The 13,821-nt window shown below is 39.5% G+C and overlaps 1 protein-coding gene across 3 annotated transcripts in view; it reads right to left on the bottom strand.

The window, feature by feature from the left end:
- LOC116463691 (calcium uptake protein 1, mitochondrial) overlaps positions 1-13,821 on the bottom strand; it is a 262,265-nt gene that overhangs the window by 166,461 nt on the left and 81,983 nt on the right. The window lies entirely within an intron of this gene.

Genomic DNA, 13,821 nt, shown 5'->3' with positions numbered 1-13,821 from the left:
AACAAATAAAATGGTGGGCCTAAATTCAAGCATATCAATAAATGCAGTAATTAAAAGATAGAGGCTATCATACTGTATAAAAAACAAGATCTGGCTACAGGTTGTCCACAAGAACCCTATTTTATTTTGTATTATTTGAATTTATCCTCAAGTTCTAAGGACCCCCATTTTAAATATAATAATGGGGTTAAAAGTAACAGGATAGAAAAAGGTGTCATGAAAAAAATAATCAGAAGAAAACTGGAGTGGCTATATAAATATCAGGCTATGTAGACTTCAGAGCAAAAAAAAAATTCGCATGGATAAAGCGAATCAATTATGTAATGATAAGAGGGTCAATTCACCAAACAATATTAATAATCCTAAAAATGTGTGTACCTAATACGAGAGTTTCAAAATATGTGAAGCAAAAACTAGAGCCTAGCACAGGGTCATGTGCTTGTAGTCCCAGCTACTTGGTAGGCTGAGACTAGGAGGATCACTTGAGGCCAGGAGCCAGGAGTTCGAGGCTGCAGTATACTATGATCATGTCTATTGACAGCCACTGCACTCCAGCCGAGCAACATAGTGAGGCCCCCCATCTCTAAAATGAACAAACAAACCAAAAAAAAACCAAACTGATAGAACTGAAAGTATGAACAGACAAATCCAAAATTAAAGTCAGAAATCAACACCCTTCTCTCAATAATTGATAGAGAAAGTAGACTGAATCAGTTAGGATATGGAAGACAGACAGCAGATTAGTGGTTGCCTGGGACTTTGAGGGCAGGAAGAAAAGGTAAAGAAATATTATAAATGGGAATGAAGAAACTCATGGGGTGATAAACTTGTCATTATATTAATTGTGTCGATGGTTTCACTAGAATATACATATGACTAGTATGTCAAAACTCATCAAACACTATAAATATGTGCTATTTATTTTATGTTAATTATATCTTAATAAAGCAGTTAAAAATAACAGTACAAACTATCAAGGAGAAGACTGAAACATTTGAAAATATCAATATTGACAACTTCTGTGCATTAAAAATCACCACAAACAAAATAAAAAGACAGGCCCCAGACTAGGACAGGAGATCTGCAATGTATATAACAGATTTCAGTGAGAATATATAAACTACTTTACTAAAAAGGATAATCAAATGGAAAAATGAGCAGAGACTATAAACAGGCAATTCATAGAAAAGGCAATGTAAGTAGTCAATAACATGCAGAGATGATAAGCCTCACTAGTCATTAGTCATATGTAAAATAAAACCAGAAAAATCTTTAAAACACTTTAAAGTGTAGAGTTTTTGTGTGTCTGTGATCAAAGTTAAGCTGTTATCAGCTTGAAATAATCTGTTATGTTTTTTGTAAGCCTCACGGTAGCCACAAAGAAAAATCCTGTAATAGATATTCTAAAAATAAAAGGCAAGGAATTAAAATATACTACCAGAGAAAATGACCACAAAGGAAGACAAAGAAGACAGTAACAAAGGAAAAAAAGGAAGGGAGGGGTTACAAAACAACCAGAAAATGAGGAACAAAATGGCTATAATAAAGTCCTTACATATCAATAATAACAGTGACTATAAATGGTCTAAATTCTCCAAATAAAAAACATAGAATGGCTGAATAAATTTTTTTTAAAAAGACCCAACTATATGATGCCTATAAGAGACTCATTTCACCAGTAAGGACACAAACAGACTGAAAGTAAGTAAAGGAAAAAAGATATTTGGAAATAGAAACCAGAAGAGAGCAGGAGCAGCTATACCTAGATAAAATAGAGTATAAGTCAAAAACTGTAAGAAGAGACAAAGAAGGTATTATTTAGTAATAAAGGAGTCAATTCATTAAGAAGATATGACAATTGTACATATATATGAACCCAATCTCAGTGCACCTAAATATAAAGCAAATATTAATAGATCTAAAAAGAGAGAGAGATTGCAATACAATAATAGTAGGGGGCTTCAACATCCCACTTTCAGTAATGGGCAGATCATCTAGATAGAAAATCAATAAAGAAACATCAGATTTAAACTGTACTCTGGACCAAATGGACTTAAGAGAGATTTATAGAACATTCCATCCAACTGCTATAGAATACACATTCTTCTCACCTGTACATGAACACTTCTCCAGGACAGATCATATGTTAGGCCACAAAACAAGTCTTAACAAATTTAAGACTGAAACTGTATCAAGTATCTTTTCTGACCACAATGATATATAACTAGAAATAAATAACAGGAGGAACTTTGGAAACTTTACAAAGATGTGGAAATCAAGCAATATGCTCCTGAATAATGGATCAATGAAGAAATTAAAAAGAAAATTTAAAAAATTTCTTGAGACAAAAATGGAAACACAACATGTTTTTGCTATGGAATATACCAAAAACAATTCTAAAAGGGAAGTTGATAACAATAAACACTACACTGAAAAAGAAGCCCTCAAATAAACAACCTAATATTGCATCTTAGGGAACTAGAAAAACAAGAACAAACTCAACTAAATATTAGTAGGAGGAAGGAAATAATAAAGATTAAAGCAGATAGAGAGTAGAAAAAGCACAAAGAGACAATAATTTACTTTCATAAGTTTGTTAAAATTTAAATCTGATAATACCAAGTGTTGGCAGGAATGCAGAGGAAGAAACTGATATATTCTTGGAGAGAAGATAAATTACTGTATCAACTCTGGAAATCAATTTGGCAATGTCTAGCAAATGTGAAGAGGAATATACTCTATGGGCCAGCAAGTCCAGTTCCAGGTATATGCTGAAAATAACTTCTTGACTGGGCATGGTGGCTCATGCCTGTAATCCCAGCACTTTGGGAGGCCGAGACAGGTGAATCACCTGAGGTCAGGAGTTCAAGACCAACCTGACCAACAGGGCGAAACCCTGTCTCTACTAAAAATACAAAATTAGCCAGGCATGGTGGTGCATGCCTGTAATCCCAGCTACTTGGGAGGCTGAGGCAGGAGAATCACTTGAACCCAGGAGATGGAGGTTGCAGTGAGCCGAGATTGTGCCATTGCACTCCAGCCTGGGCAACCAGAGTGAAACTCCATCTCAAAAAAAAAAAAAGAAAAGAGAAGAAAATAACTTATTGCAAATATGTACCAGGGCACATATAGGAGAACATTCAGTGCAGTATGGTAATGATTAAAAAAAAAAAAAAGTGACATGGAGCCAGATGTGGTATCTTACACTTATAATCCCAGCACTTTGGAAGTCTGAGGTGGGAAGATCACTTGAGGCCAAGAGTTTGAGCAACCTGGGCAACACAGTGAGACATTTGTCTCTACAAAAAAAATTTTAATTAGCTTGGTGTGATGGTACACACCTATAGTCCTAGCTACTCAGGAAGCGAAAGTGGGGGATAACTTGAGCCCAGGAGTTCAAGGTTACATGAACTATGAACATGCCACTGCATTCTAGCCTGGGCAACAGAGCAAGACCCTGTCTCTAAAACAAAACAAAACAAAAAACTGGCATGGTAGATTAGATTACTGATCTCAAATATTTACTTCTTTCTCATTGACCTCTATGGAAAAGCCCTTGACTTTGGGCTTTGTTGTGTAACTTGTTTTAGCCAATGGGATATTAACAGATGGGACATAAGCATCCTTAAAATGGACTTCTGAGGTTGGCTTTCTTTCTTATATCTTGGCCATCTATAAGAAAAATATATCCTGGATGGGCCAGTGGTCTAAAAAGTGATAAATGCATAAAGCAGGCTGACAAATCTGCTGACAAACTTTCAGAGCTATCCTAGCTTAATTAGACAACCTCTAGCCTATCTACAGAGCTCAGCTGAGAACAGCAGAGAGCACTTCATGGGATCTTCAGATGAAGTGCCTTTGCAAAGATTATGACAGCAAGAGAAGTCTAGCATGGCTGACTCCATCTTGCTTCTAGTCTCACAGGCTAGCTGTCCTTACTCGTTCCTGGGCAAAAGCCTGGGAATCGGAGGAATTTAGACTATAGTTTAACTTGAAAGCAAGAATGCTAATAGTCCCTCCCCAAAACTCCTTGCTCAGGGACCAAAGCAACCTTTGTAAAACTAGTAAAAGGACACAAGATTAGGATTATGGAAGAGGCCTGAATTCTATTAAAATGTAGGCATAGTTTCTCTAATCCCTTACAACTCAGGTGGCATGTGCCCAGAGGTCACAAGACTTGTGACTTCCCCAACTGCTTCTATAAATAGCATCACTATTGTAGAATCTAAGATTGATCTTTTGAGATATTTTTCAGACTTTTGCATTTTGGCAACTGAATGACCCCACCCAGACCCATGACTCATGACTGAACCCATCCTGTGGCCCAAACATAGAGGCAGCCTCAGTGCATGAGGACTGTTTTCCACACCCCTGTGATTTCATCCTCAACCAATCTGCAGCACCCATTCCCTAGCCCCCTGCCCACCAAACTATCCATAAAAACCCTAGCCTCTCAGTCCTTAGGGAGGCTGACTTGATGAATAATAAACTCCTGTCCTTCTACTTGGCTGGCCTTGCATTAACTAAACTCTCTTTACTGCAATACTGCTGTCTCAGTTAATCAGCTCTATCTGTGCAGTGGGCAACAAGAACTTGTCAGGCAATTACAGAGAAGCATGAGCTAAATAAATGCTTGTTATGCCACTGACATTTTCTGGTTGGTTGTTACATAGCAATAACTGACTAATAAATCATATACTGGCATATTTGTATAAATTTATACAAATAATATCCACAACTTATAGCAGTGAAAATAAAAGAACAGCTACCTGTTCTTTACATAAAAGTAACGGAAACTTATAAAACTTATACAAAAGTAAGGGAAATGTAGTAGTCATGCTGCAATAATAAATATAATCATCCCCTAGGGAAGGACAATGAATATACATGATGTTATAGTCTTCAACAAAAACGATAAACACCAAATTAATAACATTGGTTATCTCTAATAAGAATGGGAGTGAAATGGGATTGCAGATAACTCCTTTTATGGACACTGAAATTTTAATTTCATGTCACTTTCAAGTTTCACAAAGCTGCTTCTTGTGATTTTTTTTCACCCATTTAAAAAATGTAAAAACCATTCTCTGCTCATGGGCCATACAGAAATAGGCAGTTGGCTGTAGATGGCCAATCCCTGCTCTGTATTAAGCAGCACTACAGAGGATTAAAAACAAAAGGAGTGAAGCAGGATATCATCTTGACCCTTTCACAGGACTCACGACAGGGGTGCCTTGTTTGCTTAGCCTGCCCCTGCCTACCCGTTGCGGGAGGGAGTGTGCAAGCGAACAAGTGCAGGAACCAGAGCAAGCAAGTGCAGGAACCAGCCAACTGCTTTTGGGTGCCAGCAGGAGCAAACGCCGTACGGGCCATGCAGCAGCATCTGGATGGGGGTGCCTGTGATTCCTGAAGCCCCAGAGGGTGGTTACAGTGCTCCTTTAGCTCTGCCATCCACAGATGGCTTAAGTGTTAACAGTTCAGTGGGCCCTTTGCCTCATCATGTGGGACAGCTGCCCTCCACCAGCAAGGGCAACGGGCCAGTGTAACAGCCTTTTTTTGGTATCTGCACTTGTTGGCTCCCAAGCTCCTGTCTGGTATCCAAGAAAATTGAGGTCGCATGAACAAACCGAAGGATGGTGAATGCAGAGGATTTTACTGAACGATGAAAGTGGCTCTCAGCAGGAAGGGGAGCTGGAAAAGGGATGGGATGGGCAGGTAATCTTCCTCTCAAGTCCAGCTGTCTCTGGCTGGACTCTTCACCAAAAAGTCAAGCCATCAAGCTGTCCCTTGAAGTCAAGTCACTTCTCTCCAATGTTCAGCTACTTCTCTGAGTCTGGGGTCTTTATAGGCACAGGATGGGGGTGGGCCATGGGTAGTTTAGGAAAGGCAACATTTGAGCGGGCCACTGGAATGGAAGGTTTCAGGCTTTTCGGCTTGAAGGTGGGGTTTTGTCAGGGACCTGCCCCTGTCTGCCTAGAATTTTTCTGCCTCTTGTTGCTATCGGTAGAACACAAGGACCTTTTACTGAAGGTACTTATCTTGTTTGGAAAAAAAATTAGTGCAAAAATGTTTTTAAAATATATTCCATGTATATAACCATGTGAAAAATTATTAACCAAATTAAAATTGCTCTAAGGGGCTGGGCATGGCTCACACCTATAATAGGCTATAGGGCCTATAGGCTCACACCTATAATCCCGGCACTTTGGGAGGCCCAGAAAGAGGATCACATGAGCCCAGGAGTTCCAGATCAGCCTGGGCAACATAGCGAGACCCCATCTCAATCAATCAATCAATCAATCAATCAATCAAGTACTGTATGTAAGATTATTATTAAGGATACTTAGGGCTGGGCATGGTGGCTCACGCCTGTAATCCCAGCCCTTTGGGAGGCCGAGGTGGGCAGATCACGAGGTCAGGAGATTGAGACCATCCTAGCTAACATGGTGAAACCCTGGCTCTACTAAAAATACAAAAAATTGGCCAGGCATGGTGGCAGGCGCCTGTAGTTCCAGCTACTTGGGAGGCTGAGGCAACAGAATGGCATGAACCCGGGAGGTGGAGCTTGCAGTGAGCCGAGATTGCACCACTGCACTCCAGCCTGGGCGACATAGCGAGACTCCATCTCAAAAAAAAAAGGATACTTAGGCTAAGGGAGGAGACCACTCCTCATATTGTCTTATGCTGACCACCCCTCATATTGTCTTATGCCTAATTTCTGCCTCCAAAGAAAGAAGAAGTAAAAACTAAAAGGCAGAAATGAAATCCACAGGCAAACAGCTCGGCGCTGCGCCCTGGGCCTGGTAGTTAAAGATCAACCCCTGACCTAACCGGTTATGTTATCTATAGATTCCAGGCATTGTATGGAAAAGCACTGTAAAATCCCTGTCCTGTTCTGTTCTGTTCTGATTACCGGTGCATGCAGCCCCCAGTCACGTACCCCCTGCTTGCTCAATTGATCACGACCCTCTCACACAGACCCCCTTAGAGTTGTAAGCCCTTAAAAGGGACAGGAATTGCTCACTCGGAGAGCTCAGTTTTTGGAGACGTGAGTCTTACCGAAGCTCCCAGCCAAATAAAGCTCTTCCTTCTTTAACCCGGTGTCTGAGGGGTTTTGTCTGCGGCATGTCCTGCTACAAGGGGTCATCCTAGAGATAATATGGAGTCCAGGAGAAGTAAATCACTATATGATCTGTGTTTCCCTCTTTTACACCCTTTTCATCTCCAATGAAGATGAAATCACATCAAGATAATAAGGTCAGCCAGTTGGATATGGTGGAAAGAAAATAGGGATCCTCTTTGCAATACGCTATGCTTTGCTCTAAGGAAAGCTCAAGTTTTTCTATATAGAACTTTAAAAATTCTCCCCATGCCACTGTTGCCTCAAATAATTGGCCAGCTATGCAGAGCTGGTTACTACAATAGCAAGCACCACTCAAAGCCCAGAGCCTGAAGCAACTATCTATCTCATTATACCTAGGGATGGCAATGACATTGAGACTTCACAGAAAGGGAGATGGGACATATTCAAATCATACAGAATATTTTTTTCCTTTTAATGTCTGTCCTACTCAACTATTACTCCAAACTTTCTTGACATTCGGTACAGAAGAATTCTTATTCATCTTGCACTCTAAAGTTCATCTGCTCCCTATTCATTTTAAAACTGCTTAATTTTAGGGCTTCATGTAGTCTGTGCTTCATGATTATTTTTGAACTGTTCTAAAAGTAAAACTTACAAATTTAGATCTGTTAGGTATCCTGGGATACAGTATGTGTGAAAAATACAACAAAATAAAGTTGAAATATGAGCTACTGGCTAGAGTCCAGCCATTTCTGATAGAAATTCAAACTACAAAAAATCTACAGCCTCACTTTTTTCCTTATCTCAACCCATATAGGAATAATATATCTTTTATTTCTGCTCCATCAACATTTCTGGAAATTCCTGTTCATGAGCAAATGAAAACGAAGCCAAATTTCCCACTGAATCTCATTTCAATATATCAGACTTTCCTCATGATTACTGTTGATGAAGAAAACAAACTCCATAAAATATTTGAAGAGATTATTCTGAGCCAAATGTGAGGACCATAACCAGTGACACGGCCTCAGGAGGTCCAGAGAATATGTACCAAAGGTGGTTTGGTTACAACTTGGTTTTACATATTTTAGGAAGATATAAGATATCAGTTAACACATGTAAGGTATACACTGGTTTGGTCCAGAAAGGCAGGACAATCTGAAGTAGGGAAAGGGCTTACAGGCAGATTCAAAGATTTTCTGACTAGCAATTGGTTGAAAGAGTTAAATTATTATGTAAGATCTGGAGTCAACAGAAAGGAGTGGGTTAAGATAGGGGTTGTGGAGAACTAAGGTTCTTACTATGTAAATAAAGTCTCATAGGTGGCCACCGTTAGGGACAAAAGATGGCAAATAATTTCCTACTCAAGCCTTTAAAAGGTGCTAGACTCTCAGCTAATCTCCTCAGGATCAGACAAAGACCAGAAAAAGGGAAGGCGATTCTCTACAGAATGTAAATTTCCCCCAGAAGAGACAGCTTTGCAGGGCCATTTCAAAATGTGTCAAAGAAACATATTTTGCAGTAAAATACTTTGATTTCTTTCAGGGCCTGCTCTCTGTCATGTGATGCTATATTAGTCAGGCTGGAATGTGGTATCTTATTGCTACAAAGAGTCTGTTTTGTCAGTCTTAAATATCTGTTTTAATGTTAGTGCTAGTCAGTTAAGCCTGACTTCCAGCAAAAGAGTATAATGAGGCATGTCCAAACCCCCTTCCCATCATGGCCTGAACCAGTTTCTCATGTATCTTTGGAATCCCTTTGGCTAAGGGGAGGGGTCCATTCAATCACCCGCCTAGGCCTCCCAAAGTGCTGGTGCACTTTTCTTGTCTTAACTGAGCTTCACTTATACCATTTTTTCCTTTGTCTGAACAAATGATGACAGAGTGACATCAATGACTAAAGTTTCGGTCAATCTCTCCATTGAGATGACCAAAAGAGGAGAATTGTTAAATTAAGTTTAGACTAAAGCTGCCTCCTTATATATTTTAAGTTCAGCCTAAAGCTTCCTCTGTACGTAGTGAACTGTAACCTAACTGCGTATGTGTAACATATTCTTGTGCCAATCATCAAGTTGTAGCCAATTATTCAAACCATGTTCAAATAAGGGACACTCCAAGCCGTAACAAATCTGGCTGCTTCTGTATTTTACTTCCATTTTCTGTCCATCACTTTCCTTTTTCTGTCCATAAATCTTCCACCATGTGGCTATACTGGAGCCTCTCTGAACCTATTCTGATTTGGGGACTGCCCGATTTGCCAATTGTTCTTTGCTCAATTAAACTCAGTTAAATTTACCTAAAGTTTTTCTCTTAACGCAAATAAGATTTTATCTACATGCAAGCTTTCTTTACTTTCTTCCTTCAATATCACAAAACGAGGTGCTGAAGCTAATTTAAAGGGATCTAAATTTATTATTATTATTATTATTGAGACAGAGTCTCACACTGTCGCCCAGGCTGGAGTACAGTGGCATGATCATAGCCCACTGTAACCTCAAACTCCTGGGTTCAAGTGATCCCTCCACCTAAGCCTCCCAAGTAGCTGAGACTATAGGCACAAGCCACCACGCTGGTCTAATTTTTTTTTTTTTTTTTTTTTTTGAGACAGAGTCTTGCTCTGTTGCCCAGGCTGGAGTGCAGTGGTGCAATCCCGGCTCACTGCAAGCTCCACCTCCTGGGTTCACGCCAGTCTCCTGCCTCAGCCTCCTGAGTAGCTGGGACCACAGGCGCTCGCCACCATGCCCAGCTAATTTTTTTGTATTTTTAGTAGAGACGGGATTTCACCATGTTAGCCAGGATGGTCTCGATCTCCTGACCTCGTGATCTGCCCGCATCAGCCTCCCAAAGTGCTGGGATTACAGGCGTGAGCCACCACACCCGGCCTCGGCTAATTTTTTTACTTTTATTTTTATAGAGACAGGGTCTCACTATGTTACTCAAGCTGGTTTTGAACTCCTGGCCTCAAGTGATCCTCCTGCCATAGCCTCCCAAAGTGCTAGGATTACAGGTTTAAGCCACAGTACCCAGCCAATGCTCTGAATTAAAAGCTCAATGCAATTAATGAGAAGTTTTATATACCTTTAATTTCTTTCTAATTATAAAAGATTATGAGGGCAGGACTTTTTGTCCATTTTATTACTGTATTTCTTGCACCTGGAATGTTCTCTAACTCATGACTATCAATCAATACATGTTGAATGAATATATACACACACACATATATATATAAAGTCTATTAGAAAATAAACGTACAAAGAAGAATAAAATAATTTCCGGTAATAAGTTACTTTCTATGTATTTTACATATGGGTGAAGCACAAAGGATAGAGAAACATGTTAAACAACACCTTATGGATGCAATCAGTAAAATCCAGCATGTGGGAAATTCTATAATACAAATGACCTACATTCCTTCACAAATAAATGGTGTCTAGTTTCGTTTCCTTAAAAGCAAGGTATCAGTGTGGAAGGACTAAGAAAAGTGAAACAGGTCAGTAGAAAAAGCCAATTCAAGGGTATGTTATTAAGTTGACTACCACTGTAGACAACCAGAGCTCAACTCCCCTTGGCCCATCTGAGAAATCATGTAGTTTGTATATCAGAATTGATCATCCAAGACAATGGAGAAGAGGGTATCCACCAATTCTCAGCAGTAAGTGTTAATGCCTTTGTATCTCCAAATGTGTGCATGTGCCAACATGGTTGAGTGTGCTCGTACAGGTGTCCCATGCTATAGCAGCAGAGATGCCCTATAGGAGAAAGCAACAGATACACAACATAGCTGAGGTTTCATCCTGTCAGGCTGCAACACTGTACAACTAACTGCTGCAGCAGCAACCTGAGAAAAAAGGTGGACTGAGAAATGTGAGGCAAGGCATAAAATATGTCTCACATAAATGGCAATAAAAAAACATGAAAGTGAAAAAAACGGTAGATAAAAGACTGAAGAGACATATCAATTAAATGCAGTGTAGAGGTTGGTTTAAACAAACCAACTGTAACAGTTATTTTTAGATAGGAAAATTTGAACAGTGCCTGGATATTTGCTATTAAGGAATAACTGCTGTTTTTAATTGTAATACTTAAAAAGTATTATTGTTTTTAAAGTTCTTATATTTTAGAGACACACGCAAAAGTATTTACAGGTTGCACTGCATGTCTTGAATTGGCTTTAAGACAATCTGGGGTGAGGAAAGGAAGTAAAAGAGGTTATAGATGAAACAAGATTGGCCATGTGTTATAATTGTTGAAGCTAAGTGATGTGTACATATGGGTTGATTATATTTTCCACTTTTCATGTTTGAAAATTTCCACAACCAAAAATTGTATTTTTTCTCTCTCTCTCTCTTTCTGAGACAGAGTCTCACTCTATCACCCAGGCTAGAGTGCAGTGGCACAATCTTGGCTCACTGCAACCTCCGCCTCCTGGGTTCAAGCAATTCTCCTGCCTCAGCCTCCCGAGTAGCTGGGATTACAGGTGTGCACCACCATACCCAGCTAATTTTTGTATTTTTATTAGAGACAGGGTTTTGCCATGTTGGCCAGGCTGGTCTCTAACGCCTAACCTCAAGAGATCTGCCTGCCTCAGCCTCCCAAAGTGCTGGGATTACAGACATGAGCTACTGCACCTGGCCAACAACCAAAAATTTTAAATAGCAAATTTCATACATTTTGGAGGGGTGATGGTTCTATATACTTTTTATTTGACCTAGAGGTATGTGAATGTTAATAATGTGGGCAAAATATTATGAACTTTCTGGTTAGAAAATGACATAAATGTTTTTGGTTCCCTAAGCTCACTTTGTTATTTCATGTGTCTGGTTTTTTTTTTGAGACAGGGTCTGGCTCTATTGCCCAGGCTGGAGTGCAGTGTTGTCATCTCGGCACACTGTGACATCCACCTCCCAGGCTCAAGCCATCCTCCCACCTCTGCCTCCCAAGTAGCTGGGACTACAGGCACGCACCACCGTGCCTGGCTAATTTTTTTATTTTTCGTAGAGATGGGGTTTCGCCATGTTGCCCAGGCTGGTCCTCAACTCCTGAGCTCAAATAATCCGTCTGTGTCGGCTTCCCAAAGTGTTGAGATTACAGGCATGAGCCACAGTGCCTGGCCCATCTGTCTGTATTTTTGACCACATAATTTACTCACTCTGAATGATGCCTTTTCTTTCTCCTCTATATAATGAGCTATTATTCATTTTTCAAAACCCAATCAAATAGCACTCCATTTAGGATGTCTTCCTATATACTCTCTAAAGAATTGGTTTCTTAGCCGGGTGCAGTGGGTCACGCCTGTAATCTCATCACTTTGGGAGGCTGAGGCAGATGGATCACCTGAGGTCAGGGGTTTGAGATCAGCCTGGCCAACATGGTCGGACCCCATCTCTACTAAAAAATACAAAATGAGCTGGGCATGGTGGCACATGCCTGTAATCCCAGCTACTAAGGAGGCAAGGCTGGAGAATCGCTTGAACCCAGGAGGTGGAGATTGCAGTGAGCTGAGATTGCGCCATTGTATTCCAGCCTGGGTGACAAGAGTGAAACTCCATCTCAAAAAAAAAAAAAAAAAAAAAAAAGAATTAGTTTCTTTATATCCTACTCCTATACCATATACAGTCATGTGCTGCTTAATGATGTTTTGGTCAACAAAGGACTGAATATACAGTGGTGGTCCCATAAGAGTATAATTGAGCTAAGAAGTCATGTTGCCTAGTGACTTTGTACCAATAATAACATCGTAGTACAACTATTTTATTTTTAAAATAAATTTAGTATAGTCTAAGTGTACAACGTTTATAAAGTCTACAGGTGCACTATTTTCCATCTTTTATACTATATTTTTACTATATCTTTTCTATGTTTAGATATGTTTGGATATACAATTACTTACCATCGTGTTACAGTTGCCTACTGTATTCAGTACAGTAATATGCCATACAGGTTTATAGCCTAGGAACAATAGGCTATACCATATAGTCTAGATGTGTAGTAGGTTATACCACCTAGATTTGCATTAAGTACTCCATGATGTTTGCACAATAATGAAATCACCTAAGGACACATTACTCAGAACATATCCTCATCATTAAGTGGCCCATGACGGTACAATCAATTCTTGCTATTTGTGGTTATGTTCTATACAGTCACTGTGGACAATGAATTAGTGAATATCAACCTATTGCTCTTGGGGAAATTCAGGGTTAAGCTCCTTTGAGACTATGGTCACAACATTTTCATAACCAATCAATATATAACTTTGTTTTATGTGTGTGAAAGTTAGAATATTGATTAGATCATTCTTCTTTTTAAACATAGGTGTTTATAACTATAAATTTCCCTCTGAGCACTGCTTTTGTGGTACTGCATAAGTTTTGGGAGGTTCTGTATTCCTTTTCATTCAACTGAAAGCATTTTTTAATTTCCTTTGTGATTATTTATTTGATCCATTGGTTGTTTAAAAGTGTGTTAATTTCATACTTTATAAGTTTTCTGGTTTTCCTCACTAAAGAGTGACTTGACAGCAGTTATATGTGTAATGTACTGCCTTCAAGAACATTCTAATTACAGGCAGTGAATCTCAACCAGACGGGGACAATCTCCTCAACCTCTTACCCTGGTTACAGATTGCCACATTAGACTGCAGGCTTCTCTTTTGTACTCCTAAAGCCTAGCACAATGCCTGATATTCAATAGCCACACTGTTCATATCATTATTACAAGGACCTGTAAGATTTCAGT

Source organism: Hylobates moloch, unplaced genomic scaffold, assembly GCF_009828535.3.
Source record: "Hylobates moloch isolate HMO894 unplaced genomic scaffold, HMol_V3 SCAFFOLD_53, whole genome shotgun sequence".
Taxonomy (NCBI): domain Eukaryota; kingdom Metazoa; phylum Chordata; class Mammalia; order Primates; family Hylobatidae; genus Hylobates; species Hylobates moloch.
The sequence above is the reverse complement of the archived record's forward strand: the minus strand, read 5'-3'. Positions and strand labels throughout refer to the sequence as shown.